Source organism: Canis aureus, chromosome 33, assembly GCF_053574225.1.
Source record: "Canis aureus isolate CA01 chromosome 33, VMU_Caureus_v.1.0, whole genome shotgun sequence".
NCBI classification, from domain to species: domain Eukaryota; kingdom Metazoa; phylum Chordata; class Mammalia; order Carnivora; family Canidae; genus Canis; species Canis aureus.
This window is the reverse complement of record NC_135643.1, coordinates 8499883-8519310: the sequence shown is the minus strand read 5'-3', so window position 1 is coordinate 8519310 and position 19428 is coordinate 8499883. Positions and strand designations below refer to the sequence as shown.

At 37.7% G+C, this 19428-nt stretch overlaps 1 pseudogene; it reads right to left on the bottom strand.

Annotated features, from left to right (window-relative positions):
* Positions 1-17005: 17005 nt before the first annotated feature.
* LOC144304254 (ATP-dependent 6-phosphofructokinase, muscle type pseudogene) lies at positions 17006-18662 on the bottom strand (annotated as a pseudogene).
* Positions 18663-19428: the final 766 nt, after the last annotated feature.

The following is a 19428-nucleotide window of genomic DNA, read 5'->3' as shown; positions in this document are numbered from 1 at the left end:
TTTATGGTGAATTAAGGTTGTCTTGAGAGCAGATGCAGGACAAGAAAATCGGTTTTGCTCTTGATGGAAACTGACGTGTGTAGAATAAAATGTAAATAAACAGAAAGTCCCCAAGAAAAGGGACTTGATGTTATTGATTATGTAAAATAATTAGAACATTACAAATGATAATGCACTACAAATAGTTGGCATTTATGTCTAGATTTTTTGCAGGAAGAAACGATTTAGGCTCTGAAACACCACTTGAAAAATGGGGCTTGATCTGAGGGGCAATGAAAAAATTAATAAATGGAGGGATTGGAATGATCAGTTTGTAACCAATAACTAATATAAATGATAACTGAATGAGCTTACTGCCGAGGTAAACATTTGAGCTTAGAGGAATACAAGGCGAATGATGGCCCTACATGATCAGTGGAGGCATAAAGTGCTTCTGCATAATGTGAGTAACTATGCACAGATGCCAGATATTGACTAAATAGCTTAACAATTATTACAGGGAAGAGAGAGGAGCTGGATATATTTCCAATAAGGTGATGCTTTCTTTACAAATCTTTCTTAACAATGCTGGACAGGCAGGCATTTGAACTTGATTTCATTTTGAAAAAGACTCTAGACTGCACACATATTAACAGTATATTTGAATGCTTTCATGTCCTCCTTTTGGTGTCCTTTTGAAATGGAAATGGACATTAGGGTGATAAATGGAATTTGTAAATAAAAAGATACAGCTCCTTCTGCTGTATCAAGAGTAATTATGATTATTACGTATGATGAAACTCAACGTAGAGTTATATGAATAGAAAGAAACCTGCTCTATGAATAGTGTACCCCTCCCCCGCCAACACACACACACACACACACACACACACACACAAGGTTTCAGTAAGAGGTACAAAAATCAGATGTGGTTGTATTTACTGGCTTTGGTTAAATAATTGTATGTAATATCATTCATAGTTGGGATTCTCTTTTGAAATTAATTTTCCCAACGTGGTTCTGTTGATCAAAGAGGCTACTTTTAAGTCATTTCCCCTAAAGCTTGTGGATAACATGGGGGTTGCGACTAGAGTTTTGGTTTTTGAAGCATAAACATTTGTAAAACAGGAAAGAATTTTAGAAATCATACAGTTCTGACATTTTCACAAGCTACATTTATCTTTTCCCTTTCATCATAGCTCAGTGATTTCTCTGCCTGAGACAGGAATGTTTATGATGATAAATCAGTGTTGTTTAATTAGATGCATCTTTACCTCATTTTAATGTTAGCTGGAAATGTATTTCTTTAGTTTATAAAAATGAATAATTTAATCACTTTCTGGTATAAAATAAGTGGCGTGAGACCAAAAATCAATGTTGGAACCTTTTTGGAATTTTTTGATTTATTCTAAATTCCTTATGTAATATCTTACTTGCTTTGACAAATGAATTTTATGCGTTCCTTCCTATTTGTGAGTGGCTAATGCAAAATATATTTGCTATTTATTACTAAGTAAATGAATATGACCTTTTGCCCATGTCACCAGATGCTATTTCTGACCATCCCAAAAAGCCTGTTTAAAGTCAACAGTATGAAGCATTTGAGGTCACAAGACCAACTCAAGGTCATTTTAATACTGGCAAAAGGTTAATTAGATCACTGCATTAAAACAGGAATAGACTTTTACTCAACTTCATCTAAATAAGCATAGACAAGCTTGGCTTACCTTATAAGGTTTCCTGAGAGATTTTAGCTCATTTCTTAGAATGGTAAAAATAACTTTTTGTAAGTTTAATTTTTAGGTTTTCTTTTCTCAAATTTTAGCAATATTTTTCATTTACTGGGTGCTCACCACATACCAGGCACTAAGTAACATACTGTACACATATTCACGTACTTCACATCACTTCATGTAATCCTATCAATAATCATATGAAGTAGGTATTATTATGGTCATCATTTTATAGATGAGGATGCTGAGCCTCAGAGAGGTTACTTACTTAACTTTGACTAAGAGAGCTATTAATCTGGAGTCAAACTTGGTCCCTAAAACAGTTAAAATGCCTGATGGTGCCTTCATGAAATGTGTCATTTAAAACACTTCCATTTGCAAACTGTTTCTCATCATTTTAGACTCTTATCTTACCATGCAGCTGTTGTTTTTCAGTTTAACATGATAGAAGAAGAAGGCCTAAGAAATGTATACAGCTACTTCGGTTCTAAGAAAAAATAAGCTTTTGTACTTAACTCACACAACACTGATAAACAAGTAATTGGGTAGGATGATAAATCAGTGTTGTTTAACCAAAACTGTCTCATAGTGTTGGGTTGCCTGACTGGCTCAGTCGTTTGAGCCTCTGACTCTTGATTTCAGCTCAGGTCATGATCTCATGGGTTGTGAGATCAAGCCCCCTATGTGGGGCTCTGCATTCACTGGAGAGTCTACTTGAAGATTCTCTCCCTCTGCTTCTCCCCCCACATGCACACACACACACACACTCCAATAAATCAATTTTTAAAAAGATTTATTTATTTATTCATGAGAGAGAGACACACACACAGAGGCAGAGACATAGGCAGAAGGAGAAGCAGGCTCCTCGCAGGACCCCGATGTGGGACTTGATCCTGCATCCCAGGATCACGACTGGAGCCGAAGGCAGCCGCCCAACTGCGGAGCCACCTAGGCATCCCTCATCAATCAATCTTAAAAACAAAACAAAACAAAAAAAAACCTGTCCCATAGTGTATATGATGGTCAACACCACCAAATGTAAATGGCCTGCCTGATGTCTGTAGTTAGGAAGTTCTTTGAGGTAACTGAGATAAAGAGAAGATCACAAGGAGCCCATTGCTGCTATAGTAATTTCCTAAATGATTCCTTTCCTTGTGACTCCCAAAGAAAAAAAGATTTGTACTTTCTTATTTATTTATTTATTTATTTATTTATTTATTTATTCATGAGACACACACACACACACACAGAGATAGAGACAGAGACACAGGCAGAGGGAGAAGCAGGCTCCATGCAGGGAGCCCAATGTGGGACTTGATCCTGGGACTCCAGGATCACTCCCTGAACCGAAGGCAGGTGCTAAACCACTGAGCCCCCCAGGTGTCCCAGATTTGTACTTTCCAAAGGACAGTTTCTCATGGGACTCTGTCATTCCTAGAAACTTTTTCTTAGTAAATTGACTGGGATACTGTTAATTATATCAGATTAGCTCACATGGGTGCCCCCAAAACAAAAAAAGTTAAGGTAACTTTCAATGGAATTGAGAAAGTTTCAGACAAGCATCCTACTTCAGAGTTACTTTTCCTGGAGCTTGGGAGGGTTTGTTATTCAGACTCTATACCTCAGCACTGTATTGGTTTCTGTTTGTTTCATCTATTAACCTGCTTTCTCCATGTAGGCTGGACCAAACCTTTTGAAGTGAAAAATGCACATTTTTTTCTGGTCTTTCTTTATCCAGACTATTTTTTCTACCTGGCCTCTGAAATGCAACTTTCTGGGACACTTGCAGGTCACAGATTGCAGGGACAATCTGTTCATAAGCTTGTATTTAGAATTAATTAGAAACATATTTGGAAATAGAAAATATAAATATTTCTATTTCCAGATGCTCAATATTCATTATACACTGTGGAAGATTTTTCAGTGGGATGAATCTGGGCTCAGAGCAATGGAAGTTTCCTATTCTGCCTTCCAAACAACCTTGCCCTTCTTTGAGTGCCTCTGACGTTGGACACTCTCTGGGACAGGGTTAAAAGTAAAGAAAACTTAAGAGGAGACGAGCATGGTCAGTTAAACACATAATTTCAGGGCCCAGCATAGAGTTTCCTTTTTTCCTTTATGAATGGCAAAATTAAGGTAAAGGAAAGAATATACCCAGATTCTGGAATTATTCGATTTCTAACGTAGAACTTAATTCTCATGTATGAAATATGACAAAATCTAAAATCTGCTCTGAGAACTGGCATATAAAATTTATGGTCTCCCAATTGCTATTGATAGTTAAATATTTCAACTCCAACATGTTGGACCATAGGGGCAGCAAATCCTATTCCAAATTCCAAGTGTTGAGACTCTATTTAAGTAGCTCTTTGCTAGTACTTTTTAGCTCTTGGTCACTACTGGCAGACTGGTTGCCCTTGGTTTGGGTGAGTTCTAAGACGAGATGCTTCAACTGTGAGATTTGGCCATAAAACTACAAGGCAGAACTTTTACCTAAAAGTGGATCTGGATTCTCTTCTTGGGTTTTCTCCTGGTTCTGCTTTAAGATCTGGCTCTGCTCTTTTGCCTTTCCAATGGGGCTCTTTCATCATATCCCAATTCAATTTTTAGGCTGGGCTGAGGCTCCAGATTGCATATGAAAATGTAGCATCTTCTTGCTTTATGACTAATGGCATAACTAAATTAAGTGAGATAGTATGTAATGTGCCTACAGTAATGCTTGGTACAAAGTAAGGGTGTAAAAATTGGTAGCTGTTATTATTATTGATACTATTACTATGACTGTCACCATACTACTTTTTTTCCACCTTTATTGGGATATATTTGACATGTAACATTGAGTACATTTAAGGTATATGGTGTGATGATTTCATACACATATAACAATAAGATTAATTAGTACATCCTTCATCTCACATAATTACCATTTTTCATTGTTGTTATGGTGAGATTTTTGTTATTGTTATGGTGGTTAAAGATTTTCTCTCTTAGCAACTTTCCAGTATACAATGCAGTATTGTTAACTATAGTCACTGCTGTACATTAGATTCCCAGAACTTATTCATTGTACAACTGAAAGTTTGTACCATTCAACCAATATCTCCCCATTTTCCTCATTACCCAGCCCTCGGCAACAACCAATCTACTCTGTTTCTATGAGTTCGGCTTTTTTAGATTCCACTTATAAGTGAGATCATATAGTTTTTGTCTTTCTCTATTTAACTTATTTTACTTAGCATAATGCTGTCCAGGTTCATCTATGTTATTGCAAATGGCAGGATTTCCTTCTTTTTATGGCTGAATAATATTCCATTATGAAATAAAAATATTTCACATTCATATATCTATAAATCAACATTTATAATATATGACACTATATAATGTTTTCTTTATTCATTCATCCATTGATGGACCCTTACGCTGTTTCCATGTTTTGGCTATTGAGAATAATGCTGCACTGAACATGGGAGTGCAGGTGCTGTTTGAGATCTTGTTTTAATTTCCTTTGGATATATACCTAGAAGTGAAATTGCTAGATCATATGGTAGCTCCATTTTTAATTTTTTGAGGTACCTCCATACTGGTTTCCATAGTAGCTGTACCAATTTACATTCCCATCAATAGTACACAAGTGTCCCCTTTCCTTTTTTTTTTTTTAAAGATTATTTATTTATTTATTTATTTATTTATTTATTTATTTATTCATGAGGGACACAGAGAGAGGTAGAGACATAAGCAGAGGGAGAAGCAGGCTCCCTGTGAGGAGCCTGATGTGGGACTCAATCCCAGGACTCTGGGATCACGCCCGGTGCCGAAGGCAGATGTTTAACCACTGAGCCACCCAAGTGTCCCAAGTGTCCCCTTTTCTCTACATCTTCACTAACACCTGTTATCTCTTGCCTTTCTGATGATAACCATTCTAACAAGTATAAGGTCTCGTGACTTTGATTTGCATTTACCTGATAACTAGTGATGTTGAGCACTTTTTCATATGCCCATTGGCCCTCTGTATGTCTTCTTTTTTTTTTTTCTTTCTGTATGTCTTCTTTGAAAAAATGTCTATTCAGAATCATTGCCCACTTTTTAATTGGATTATTTATATTTTTACTATTAAGTTGTATGAGTTTGCTGTTATTGTTAATAAGGCCAGGTTGTAATAAGAACAACAATGGTCATTATGATCTTAATCAACTTCAACTCCTGGGAAGGACTTCTTGAATTCTGAAGCGCCTTCCTCTGAGTACAGTGCAATGGCTGACATTTTATTTTTGGTACTCCACAGAAGAAAGAGTCAGTTTGAAGATGGGTCTCCCCCTAACCCCTGTTTTATAGGATAGCAATAAACATGGCTGTATCTCATTAAATTTAATGAGTCTTCATAAAATAACCATTACATTCTGAAGGTAATGAAAGAATAGCTTTGATGGCTAGTAAATAAACTACCAAAGGCAATTTCATCACATTCTAGGGCTGCATACAGGAAACATCAGGAAGGGGCTGTGGCATTTTTGTGGTAAGATCAAGCCAGGGTCTGCCTGGCTTCACTATATGAAAGCCCATGGAGCAATCTTCATTTTAGCCAGAGTATTTGTAGCTATACTTTGGTTGTGAGATGTGATTAAATTGATTGGTTTAAAAATCTGCTAAAGGATTTTATGTATATCATGTCACTGATATTGAATTTAAATACTATTGTAGTAGGTTAGACTAAATAATTTATCTTATAAACATAGAGGTAGAGCAGATTGAATAGAGTATGCAAATTTATGTAAATAACCCTACAAATTCAGACTCTTCTGATCCAAGAGCCCTGTACTTTATAAACAGGGCTGTAACATTGTAAATCAGGGGTTATTAACCTGTGGTCCATGGCCCAGTAGGGTCCTGAATTTATTTGCAAAATTGCATGCCTCTGTGTTTTTCTAGAGAGAGGGTCCATAGCTTTCGTCATATTCTCAAAGGGGTTCAGCATCCAAAGAGTCTAAGGACCATAACATAGTATAAATATTCTAGATGGTTCTATTAAATCAAATCGCGTTTACACTCTCTGTTTTTCAGAAAGTGTTACTTAATTAGAATATCTGCTACTTATTTATGATCCAGCTGGGATGAAAAGTTCTTGACTTTTTAAAGAGATCCCTTAGTTTCCTTTGTAGACATACAAATTTAAGAAATCCTGTTTCATATACCTGCATTTTTCCACCCCAAGTGACTCTCACCTGAATAAAAAAAATCATAGTTTTAATTTTCAATCTTTACTTCTTGAAGTCATTTTCGATACCAAGCCACCGAAGGTTTTGGTCAAATGAAATGGGTCTGAAAAGAGACTAAACAGGAACAAAGAAAAATGAATTTCTATATAAATGATCCTTTCTGGTGTTATGTGTTTTTTTTCTTCCTAATGTTGTTGTATCCACATTATAAGCTTTGCAAATTAATAATTACCCAAATATTTCAGATTGAAATGTAGCAGAAACACTTACATCCATGGATAATCCCTGTGAGATAAAGTAAATAGTTCTATAGTTGTGCCAAATGAGATCCAAGGAAATGTAGAAATATGTTTAGGACCCCAGGGGCCAGGTCTCCACAGGTATAGGAAAAGCACAGAGTCAGAATTTCAGAGTTGGAAAAGATCTTTGATATTACAGAGTCATTCTTTACCAAATTAGATTTTGAGCGAGAACCAGAGTCTGTTAAACCCCAACCTAGAGCTTATTTATGATACTGTATCACCAACAGCAATTAGGTGTGTATTTGGAATCAAAGTAAACACAGAACTCACAATGCATACCAACTCAAAGATAATGTCCAATTTGGCTTTTTCTTTTTCTTCCTATGATTGTATATGTATGTGTGTCATACACACATCCATACATACATATACAAGTATAAGTACATAAAAGCTCAAATGTGTACAATGTTATTTATGTACAGTTAGAGTGAATTATTTCCATTTCTTGTTTTCCAAAAAACTTCTCTATAAGCAAAATCATCTTCTTTATTTAAAGCACCCAATTGCCCTCAAAATGAAGGCATTTTGGGACAGGGATATTCTGAAAGTGTCACTGGAGTTAGTCACAACTTATTTATTGTTTTGAAAATAATAAACTGAGTGGGCACACCAGAAGGACAGAGGATGTATATAAATAGCCTTGAAATTTTATCACTTTGGGATATTTAATATCATAAATAGTGGATGCCTAGCCTCATACTGATGGATGGATGGCATTACTTGAGATAATGTGTATGAAAGTATTTAGCAGCTACATGTCTTTTAAATACAGGTCATTACTCACTAATCTAAAAAAAATTTTCTCTCTTGATTAAACAAATGTAAAAGAAATCCTAGTATATTTTCCTTTACAAGGTGCCTGTGAAACGTGAGAATATCATCAGCATCCACTTAGTTTATAGAACTAGCGACATCCTCATCTCTTATGGGATCAGAGATTATTCCACATCTTGGAGCCTATGGATTTTTACTCCCCATATTTTCTCTTACTTCTCGTAGCTTCTAATGAGAACGTCTATTGGGAAGTTGAAGGCTGAGCATAATCTCTGTTTTGCAGGGGGTCAGCTCAGCTGAACGCTCATAATAGGCATTCTGAAATGCCACGTGGAGAAAATGCTCAGATGCCTCATTGTGGCCCAGGTTGCCTAATGAAGGCTGTTGAAGACTTTTCATTTAATCTTTAACCTTTTTGTCTCTATATAGTTCCCTGTCAAATAGGTCACTACCTTAAAACTGCATTCATAAACTGTTAAGAAGGCTTGAATTGAGGGACAACTCTAGAGTCCCAGGATATAGTTTGACTATTTGTTAGCAATTGGAATATAAGGGTAAGAATAAATTTTTCTTAGTCCTTCTGTTCTTAGTACCCTAATTAATGATAAAAAAGGCACTATGTGCTTATAAAGAGATTCCTGCCTTGCCAATAAAATTTTTTCCACTAGTATTCCCATTTTTTTTTAAATCTCTTTTCTATCATTGGAAAAAGGAGTAGAAATGTGTGAGCCCATTCACAAATATCGACTCACATTAACACCAGGAAGCAGAAACACGGAAAGCAGTGAATGACCTTCATAGTGAACTATTGTATGCGTGTGCTGCAAACTATTACATATAAAATAATTATCATTATTTTATTGTAGCATGGTTATAATTTTTGTTGCATTATAAATATCGCAGATCCAATTTTTTTTCTACTACCACAGCAGTTTCTGAAGACATGTAAACCCATAGTGTTATTACTCTCTAATCTAGTTGAGGTGATGAAATAGTGCCAAAACTCTCATTGCAATTTCATTAGCATATTCATGAGTCGCACTTTTGCAGTGTTGCAGAAACAACACAAATTGGTTTGTGGATTGTGAACTCCCCCTTCTTCTCCTCTCCAGAAGCACAGACTGTGGATTAGCAAATCAAGTTGGCCCACAAACTTCTGAGCACTAAATTGCATAAGTTTTCTGCTCTGCCCTTTATTTCCATATTTTATGATTTTTTGTGTTTTTGAAGGCCATGTGAATGGACATACCGCTCAATAGAAGAATGAATGTCGGGGCTCAAATGGTTTGGAGAAATGGAAGTTCTGGAAAAGCCAGACACTAAATTGCCCCACTAGGAGAGAACTTTTCTTCTTTTTCTTCCTTTTAAAAATTGTTCTTGATGTTTGTTTTCTTTCTTTTTTCTTGTGAATAGGGGTTAAGAGAGCATTTGTGGTTTGGCTGAGACTAGCCTGCAGTCTACTAAGCCAAGTATCTTTCCTTTTCAGCACACAGATAGATCACATTTTCCAGTCTCCCTTGCATTTAGGTGTGACCATAGTACTGAGTTCAGGCCAATGCAATGTGGGTGGGAGTGATGCATCTCACTTTCTAGGCCTGACCCAGAGACGCTTTCTCCGTGATATTCCCATCCCTCTTGCTCCAGCTACTGGCTAGCTGTTTATCCTTAGGGCAGCACTGACAGCTAACAGTTGATGACAGCCTTCATCAGCCTGGGTCCCTGAATGACTCCATGGAGTTTCTATTCTCCCTTCCTCCCTGAACCTTAAGTGAGCAAGAAATACCCTCTTTGATAATCCATTGAGACTTCAGATATTAAATATTAAGTCAGTTAGCATTATCCTGATTGAATGCTATCTTTATTGTTCAGATTTTCTGCTGTTTAAAAACCTCAGTTGCCAAAAAAACAAAACAAAACAAACAAAAAAACCCCCCTCAGTTGCCGTTACTTAAATTTTTATTTGACGTGAGAAATGGAACCTTGAGGATTAAAACATGGTCCATTTCTGCTGTTTGCAGAATATAAATACTGCTGTTTGCAGTATTTTCTTGCTATGGTTATGTCTTTTGGCTTCTTTGTGACCCATTTTTACTAATTACATGCCCTAAAGGGACATTACATAATTAAATAAACCCAGTTCTTCAACCTCTCATAGTAAATTAAATGTTGAGGGAAATATTTGTGAATATGTTCAAGTATAGATAGAACACTGGAGCCCACCTATTAGTTTACTTTTGGAAAACTCAAAAAGTCAATTTAGCTCAGCATCCAACATATTTCAGAAGTTAAACACTCAGAATATTGATAATTAAAAAAAATGTGTGTAGCACTTTTGGCTTTTCAAAATACTTCCACATCATAATATATAGAATAATGTATGCTTGCTCAGTTCTTTGGGAGATTTGGATAAGAAGATTTTTCTGAGGATGAAATATGCATTTTTTTAAATGAAAAATCTCTCTCATAGTAACAACAATCACACACTGCTAACACATTGAAAAATGGATCTTACTCCTAACCTTATTAGGCAGCTAGGGAAAGTTACTCAAGGTGACCAGCTCTTCTAGGCTAACACTTACATTGCTTTTGATTTATATGTTATGTTGTTGTGGTACTTTGAAAAAATGCAAAGCCATCTGGGCTTTGTGTGGGTAGTTATAGATAGGAGTTACCAAGGCACAGTGAGAAATGTATTATTGAAACTACAAGAATAGATAATCAGGGTAGGGCTTGGTACAGACAAAAGGTCACTGTTTCTGGACTTTTTCTAGCTTATTTGAGAAGACTGTGTAGAAATCTGATGAAATTTAAATATATTATAAAATCTCTTTGGTATCTCTCACCCCAGCCAAGAATCCATTATTTTTAGAATTTAGAGGTTTTTCTTGAACAGACAACAGGCAGTGTATGAGGTGGCCCAACCATGTTTATATACATTTGAATTATAAATTTGCTTTATTTAATTTTTCCATGGAAAGATTGCTGTGGGCGCACACTGTTCACATGATATAATGCAACATAACTGATTTAATTAAAGCCTGTTTTCTTGGCTTTCAGTCTCTCTATATTGAAGGGATTGCTTTTTCCATGGGAAAAAAACTATCAGTGGGTAACACGATTTAAGAGACAACTGCAGAATACATTCCCTTTGCTTTTTTTCAGGCTTCAATCCATTGCTCAATTTAAGCATGGAAATACTGCTTGTCAAATACTTCTTGACACATGAATTTTACAACAAAATATCAGCACACCTACTGCTTGGATTTCTAACTCATTTACTGTACAATATACAGCTAATCCAATCTACTGGCGCAAACATGGTTTGTGCAGTTATGCTCGGCTACAACATGACAGTTTTCTTTAAATTGGAGGGTTTTCTGAGGTTTTATTTTCCTTCCTTGGGCAGAAAAACATAGATGAGACCTAGCTTACTTGATAAAAATGATGGTGTTGAGTCCATAGTATCGGGAGAGTGGGGTTAGCAGAGCTGTGAAATTCTTGTTGCCTTTGGGACCATGAAGACAGAGCCTTCTGAACCTTAAGTGGAGAATCTAGGAGAGTGTGGAGCAAGAACTCAGAGATGATTCATAAGGAAATATATGTAAAGCTCTTAGAGAAAGATGCTGTAAAGGAGAAGAAATTATTTTACTTGATCTGCGGCATTATTGGTGAACTGAGTTAAAGCGGGAGAGAAACAAGTGTTTAGAATTTGCATTGAAAAAAGGCGGGACACCTGGGTGGCTCAGCGGTTGAGCGTCTGCTTTTGGCTCAGGGTATGATCCTGGAGTCCTGGGATTGAGTCCCACATGGGGCTCCCTGTCTCTGCCTCTCTCTCTGTGCCTCTCATGAATAAATAAATAAAGTCTAAAAAACCCAAAAACGTAAAGGATCATCCTAGACGTGTGTTCTATCACCTGCTTTTAAAACGTTCACCAACGTATTTATGACAGTCTATCTCTTCATGCAGTATAGTGTATGTGGGGAAGCAGAATTCTAAGAATAACCTACAATGACCCTAGACTTTTCATAAGCCCCTTCCCTTTAAGTGTGGGTGGAACCTCTGATCATGATGAGATATTACTCCCTTGGATAGGTCACATTCTGTAGTAAAAGGGAGACTGTCTGGGTTTTCCTTTATTATTATTATTTTTTTAGATTTTATTTATTCATGAGAGACACAGAGAGAAAGAGACAGAAGCAGGGTCCCTGCAGGGATCCTGATGCAGGACTCGATCCCAGGATGCCGGGATCATGACCTGAGCCAAAAGCAGATGCTCAACCACTGAGCCACTGAGGTGCCCCTGGGTTTAGGAGAGTTTTTCTCTAGCAGATGAGCAGGAGAAGACAGATTTGAAGCATGTGGGGGATTCACGGTGAGGAGGACCCTGCTGCTGGCCATGAGATATTGTGAATTGCTTATGGAGGGGCCACATGAGAAGGAATATAGGCAGCCCCCAGGAGTTGAGAATAGCCAGATGATGACAAGGACACAGGAACCTTAGTTCTGCAATCACAAAGAACTGGAATCTGCCACAACCCTAATGGGCTTGAAAAACTTCCCTAGTGGAGCCTCCAGTGAAAAATATAGCTTGACTGATACCTTGATGTCAACCCCAGGGGACCCAGTTACATGGAGCCAGACTTCTGTCTTATAGAACGGTGAGTGCACGAGTAGGTGTTGTTTGTGATAGCTTGTTACACAGCCACGCAGTAGTCACACAGTAGTCTATGTGACTACTCAGGCCTTCAGATTCCTCATCTGTACTGATTTCAGAGAGATAAAAGGGCAAACAAAATGAACTTCAGGATTATAGAGACATGATCTTCATTTATTCATTCAATTATGTTTAATGACCACTGCTATATGCCAATTGCCAATCACTGTCCTAAATGCTGGGATACATCTGCGAAAAGCAAACAAAAATATAAGCAGCCAACTTATTTGGAAGGGTGCACAGGAATTGTGACTACAGCAAGAACCCACATGCATTTACCATTTTATATATTACAAAGCATTTTGACATCCATGTTCTTATTCTGCTTCCCACTGGAGTTTATGCTCTTGCCTTAGAGATGAAGGGACTCCACAAACTCAGCTAGCTGTTAAAGGAATAGCTGAGACTCTTTGCTCTTCATATTACATGTGTCTGTTGTTTACTAACAAAATAGCTAGTATTTTAAGGAATGTTTTTCATGTGCCTGCTATTGTGTTGAGTTCTTTACATGGTTTATCTGATTTCATCTTTACAGCTACTCTATAAGGATGACTCAATATCTATCCTCATTTTACAGATGAGGAAATTAGATTAATGAAGGCTTAGTAGCTTTTCCATACTGAAGCTAAGATCCAAACCTGGCAGGCTGACTCCGTGAGCCATATTCTTCATCACTAAACTAACTGCCTTCCCAAGCCAACATTACTGTGTTGGCCTCCGGGGAGATTGGCTGTATGTGCACACTTATGCTCTGCTGCATATCACTTTAGGGCCTAGGTATGTCCTCAGTTTTTATGACTTTTTGTGTTCTTGCTAATGTTTATTTTCTTGTAGGGCATTTTTTCAACTCATGAAATGCAGAGTCATAGGTGAACAGAAAATTATAGTTTATATTCTTATAGTTTTCATTAAGAATGTGTGACATAATGAACACTATCATAGGGTCAAGCATTGTCTGCTTCTCAGATTTTTATCTCTAACAATGCCATCAAAAAAGTTTAAATGATTCAATTTATACCCCAACATAACTCTGTCTCTTAGCAGCCTACTCTGAATTGTTAATCCATGAATGTACACTTCTTTTAGGCGGATTATAAATCTTGAAGAGAAGGTCCATGTTTTAAACATTTCTGTCATATCTAGTATTGTTCTGGACACAATAACAGGTACATTTTCACTAAATTAAATCTCAACTTATCTCAAATTGCACTGAAATTACACACACACACACACACACACACACACACAAATTTTCCCCAGCCTGTTTCATTTCTTGAAAGTAAGAATTTCCATGTTAGCTATCTTCCTTCCTTTGCTCTATAAAAACCTCTTTCCAATTTCAATTGGTACTCTAGTGTTCTAGGGTTTGATTAATGAGTTCATGTTTAAGCTGTCCATTCCATTTAAAATGATATTAACTTTGATTGCATCCCCTTCACCCTTTGTCGCTAAAACTAAACAGTCTTACCTTTAAAAAAGTTTAACCTCAAAGACTATGGCCTTAGCCATCCCATTTAGCCATTTCATTATTATTGAAATATTCTTCTCCAAGGCTTGCTTTTTAATGCTGCAGTGACCAGAATTTTGTGCATAACTTTTAATTTTGTATGAAAGTAAGGTACTACTTCTTAATTTTATTTACCCTGCCTCTTGGGTTGATGTTTAATATTTTTGTATTTTTGACTACAGCAGAATCCTGAAAAGGCTTGCAATGACTTATAGGTCCATTAACTGGGCAGTGACACTCTGCCCTGTAATTTTTATGTATATTTGGAAATTTTCTTAACATGCTGTTGTGGTGCTATCATTGTATATCTCTTTAAAAACCACATTAAATTTTATATATAAATCCTATTTGAAAGTGCTTCTTTTTTTTTTTTCTAGAAGAGGTAACAAGCCCTTTTAGAGAACAATTTCTAGGGTAAACTGATATTTTTGGAAATCCAAATCAGATTTTGCCTTAGGTTGCAATTTTATAGAATTTGACTGAATTATTGAATCTCAGAGATAGTTCAATTCAAATTCCTCCTTGAATAGATGAAACAGGCCTAGAAAAGGCCAGTGACAGGATATAGGTAGGCCAGTGTCTTGAGCAGTGAAAATTGAGTAAGGAAACTTAAATCTACTAAATGAAAGAGGAGACAATTGGGTTAAATATAGTAACTTATATTACACTGCTAGGATTTTTAAATTTTTGTTTCTTTTCCTTTTAAAGTAGGAGAACTAAGAGTCAAAGAACCACCATTTTAATTATCTTTAAAAGTCAAATGTATATGCTGCCAGAGTGGCTCAGTCAGTTAAGTGTCTGATTCTTGATTTTGGCTTAGGTCATGATCTCAGGATTGTAGGATTGAGCCCTGCATTGGGCTCGATGCCAGCAGGGAGTTAGTTTGCTCCAGATTCTCCCTCTCCCTCTCCCTTTGCCCCTCTGCGCCTCCCCACTTGAACACACTCTCTCTTTCTTTCAAATAAATGAATAAATACATCTTTTTTTTTTAAAAAAAGTCAAGGGTAAATAATTTTTTTTGGAAAATGAAAAACAACGAGAATCAAAGTAAGAGTCATGAATAATTAGAAGAGCTGAAAATATTTATCAAAGTAGGTTGAAATCTTGGAGCTCATGACCTTGGCCCTGGAAAGGCCTTAATTCCCAGATAATGATCTGAAATTAGAAAGGAATGGTCTCTCAATTCGTGCATAAAACCAGGTAGTTGAGCATAGTTAAGAATTAATGTGTAAGTGCTAAAGTATATTTAAATATTTAATTTATCTTAATTTTGGCTATTATATATAGCTTTCAAATACTCTCTAATATCATTATATTAACATTTTGCTGAACAGTTACTTTTATACTTAAAGGAGACAAAAAATCTGATAATGTTTCTTTGGTTACCTGGTAATTGAAAGCTTGACTTCCATGCATAAAATTACTGCTACTCTTCTAGATTAGATTTACTCTAACCGCAGAGTATTTAGAGAAAATAAGCAGTCTGTTGCATGTTGAATTTCTACACCTAGACATGTGAAGTGTTGATAGCAAATATCTCACCATAGAGAAGCTTGTCTTCTACTCTCACACTTTTGATTCATGCACTGATGTTATCTTTCTAAAGCTTATACACTTTCTACAGTTACTTATTTTACTATTTTATAATGCATGATGCCTCAACAACTTGGATATTTCATCTTGTAGGAGCTTTCCTCCATTTTCACTTAATCCCACCCGATTTTTCCTTTTTCTTTTAAGTTAGTTTTTTATTCTTCCCCATTAATCTCACAGTTGGCTCCATTTCAATAACAATTTTCATGGGAATATTATAAAAGACTTGGGAATGTAACGTCAAGATAACTCTTATGAACATTCCTTTCCCACAAAGTGTACTAGCTTTTTGTTATAGATATCTTGTGATCATTTACATGTTGGTCCCAACCTCTTTGAACCTTCTCTATAATACATTGGTTTTGTTTCTAATGGTTGATGTCTGAAATGTTTAATTTCAGGAGTGGAAGAAGAGCAGTAGAGTGTAATGGTGGTTACTAGGTTAAATCCCACTATTTTTAATAATATTTTTAAATTTTGAATTAATTTCCAAAATTTATATGTTAGGGGATTTAATACAAAATATTTACATTTCTGAGATCTTTATCTTCTCTTAAATAATTAGAAGAGCTGAAAACATTTGCTTTGCATCCCACATGTCAGTAGTCTACCGGAACTCCTCAGATGGGCCATGTGTTACACAATTTGCCTCATTCCCCACTATGTCCCTTCAACCTTCTAGGTTACCTGTCTGACCTAGTTGAAAGCAAATATTAGAGGCTTAAATCCATATTAAGTATATCTGAAATTCCCATCTTCCTATGTGTATATACCTTTAACCATCAATTTTAGTTCCTTCGGTCCCTGTTATCGGATAAAATAGACACAGAAAGCTAATCAGTAACTAAGAAAGGCGATTAGAGTTCAGGGTTTTTGAATCTCCAGGTAAGGACAGCCAATAACTTTCCTTTGCAATCGAGAGAGGATAGTGTTACAAAAATTGTTTTGACCTGCTTTTTTGCATTCGTGATTGTGACAGGAAAACCATATTAGATCCATTGTAAGGAACTTCTACAGATCTTTAAGTATTGCTTTCTTTCTTTCTTTCTTTTTTTCACAGTGACCAGTTGGCATTTATTAGTGTAGCCATTGTTTGTCACTGCAGTAAAAGTAATAGGGGAACCAAGACTTTGTTATCACAAATAAATAAATAAAGCTTATAAATAACCGAGTAACTGAAATCTAGCAGTAGCACTAGAGGAGCCCAGTCTTGTGTGACAGATGAAGCTGGGGTAGAAGTTGATAAATTCCACCTAAAAGGAGCCTCTACTCACTGCCCACTGCCCCAACTCCCTGGCCAGAGCTGATCATGGCTACAGTTGCAGAATAAAAGGAAACCTAAAGAAAAATGAGCTAAAATACTTGGGGATACATGGACTTGGATCTATCAGGGGGTGAGCTGACCATGATCAGACAATCCATGACCCTCACTCCAAAGAGGGTTGGATAGAAGTTTCTCCAGATCGCTTCCGACTGATGTGCTCCAGGTGGGCAGGCTCTGTGGTGTCCAAGTCAATCTTGTACTTGGCTAGGATTTTGAGGATGGGCCTCAGCTTCAGCCGCCACTGTTCCTTGGGGATGTGGTGATCAAAATCTGTCTGGTCCTTCAGCTCAGTCACTGGTTGAAAGACCAGAGCCCTCTTACGCATCCCCAGAACACAGCCTGAGTCTGGTGTATTGGCAAAGATCCTCCCATCACGGTAACTCTCTTTGATTTTCCCAGACATCCAGTTCATAGCCTTGGTGCCCATTTTAGTGGCAAAATTCCTGTCAAACGGAGTTGGGCTCCCACCCTGCTGCATGTGGCCGAGCACATTCTTCCTGCTGTCGAAGATGCCCTTCCCCTCCTCAGAGTACAGGTTGAAAATGAAGTCCGTGGTATAGTTCTCATTGCATTTCTCATTCCTTAACACCAGGCCCCTCTTCACAGTTGTTTTCATCTTTTGCACCAGATGTTCAACATTTGCCTGCAGGTCCCGAATGGTGAAGGGCTCCTCAAAAATGTAGGCAGCATCCGCCCCAGTGGCCAGGCCTGCCATGGTGGCCAGGTAGCCGCAGTAGCCACCCATAGTTTCAATGATGAACACCCGCCGCTTGGTGCCTGCTGCTGACTGCTTGATGCGGTCACAGGTCGTGCAGATAGTGTAGAGGGCTGTGTCAGTGCCCACGCTGAAGTCCGAGCCAGGGACGTTGTTGGACACCATAGCAGGGATGAGCACTAACGGGATGCACAGCTCATCAAACTGCTTCCTTCCCCTCCATCAGCTCCAGGCCCCCAGTGTAAGCCTCAAAGCCCCCGATGATGATCAGGCCCTGAATGTTAAACTTAGTGATGTTGGCACTGATCTGCTCAAAGCTCTTCTTGGGCAGAGTCCTCTTAGTCCCAAGTTTGGAACCGCCTTGGCCAGTCCAGCCCCCCACACAGCTCCAGCCAGCCTCCTCCATCTGACCCTTGGCTAGGCCCTCAAAGCCATCATGCACAACCAGCACCCGGTTGCCCTGGATGAGGCCAATTCTCATGGTGGAGTGGACGGCAGCATTCATGCCTGCGGCTGGGGCATCCACGTTTGTCACGGCCACTGTGTGCATGCTAGCCAATGTCTTCGAGACAGGAGGTCTGATGTGAGCCAGAAGCTTGTACACCTCCCAGTTGTTCATGAAGCTCCGGCCTCTCAGCTTCACGGCTTCATCGAATTTCCTGCGTTCATGGCCTTGGTCACATCCTTGGTCACCTGCACACACTCCATGAGGGGCAGGTGCACAGCCTGGTTACCAGAGAGGCTCACCAAGCAGGCCGGGGTGTCCGGGGTCCCCACCAAGAGTGCCATCACTGCTTCCACACCCATCCTTTCTTTTATGCACATATTTATCTAAAGATATATTGAGAATATTAAACAGTTTGGAAAAGATACACTAATTGATGAAAGGACCTATTTATTCAAATTTAACAGAGCAAAACCTTTTAGACATGTGCTCTGGACACGACAGGACTTGCCATGGTATGGAACTTGCCCTCCCCTCATAAACAACTAAAAAATTGCAGAATCGAGACAACAGGCCATCCAGGACTCTGATCCCTTAGAAAAATATAAGACCTATGAATGCTGTATCTCTAGAGGCAGTTTTTAAACAATGGCAGAGGGAGGAGGAACTCAAGGAAAGCACATTGCACTTAACTGATTTGAGGTGATAGAGATTGAAGGGCTTAAGCATCTTGAATTTGAAAACAGAGTTCCAGAGAAAAAAAAGCTATGTAGGACAAGAAAGAAAGCTTCTTGAACCTGCATAGAGGGGCCCTAAAGTCTTTGAGTGAATACTTATCAGTGCATTTCTTTATAAAGCTAGGAAAGGAATATGTGTCACAAGAGGGCTATAAAATAAATTCAATAGCTCACATAAGGCAGAGAGATGACCAAATTTCATCTAGCCAGACTAGAGAGATCTCATTGAACTCTTGGGGCAATTCATAGAAATATCAGAAGGGTCATGCCTCAATAACAAGGCTAAATTAGTTTGAGAGTAAAGTTCCTAAACTTGCCCTAACAAAGTTTAAACAAAAAATCTTAAAGGGACTGAACTATAATTTATCTGATTATTAAGACAAATTTCAAA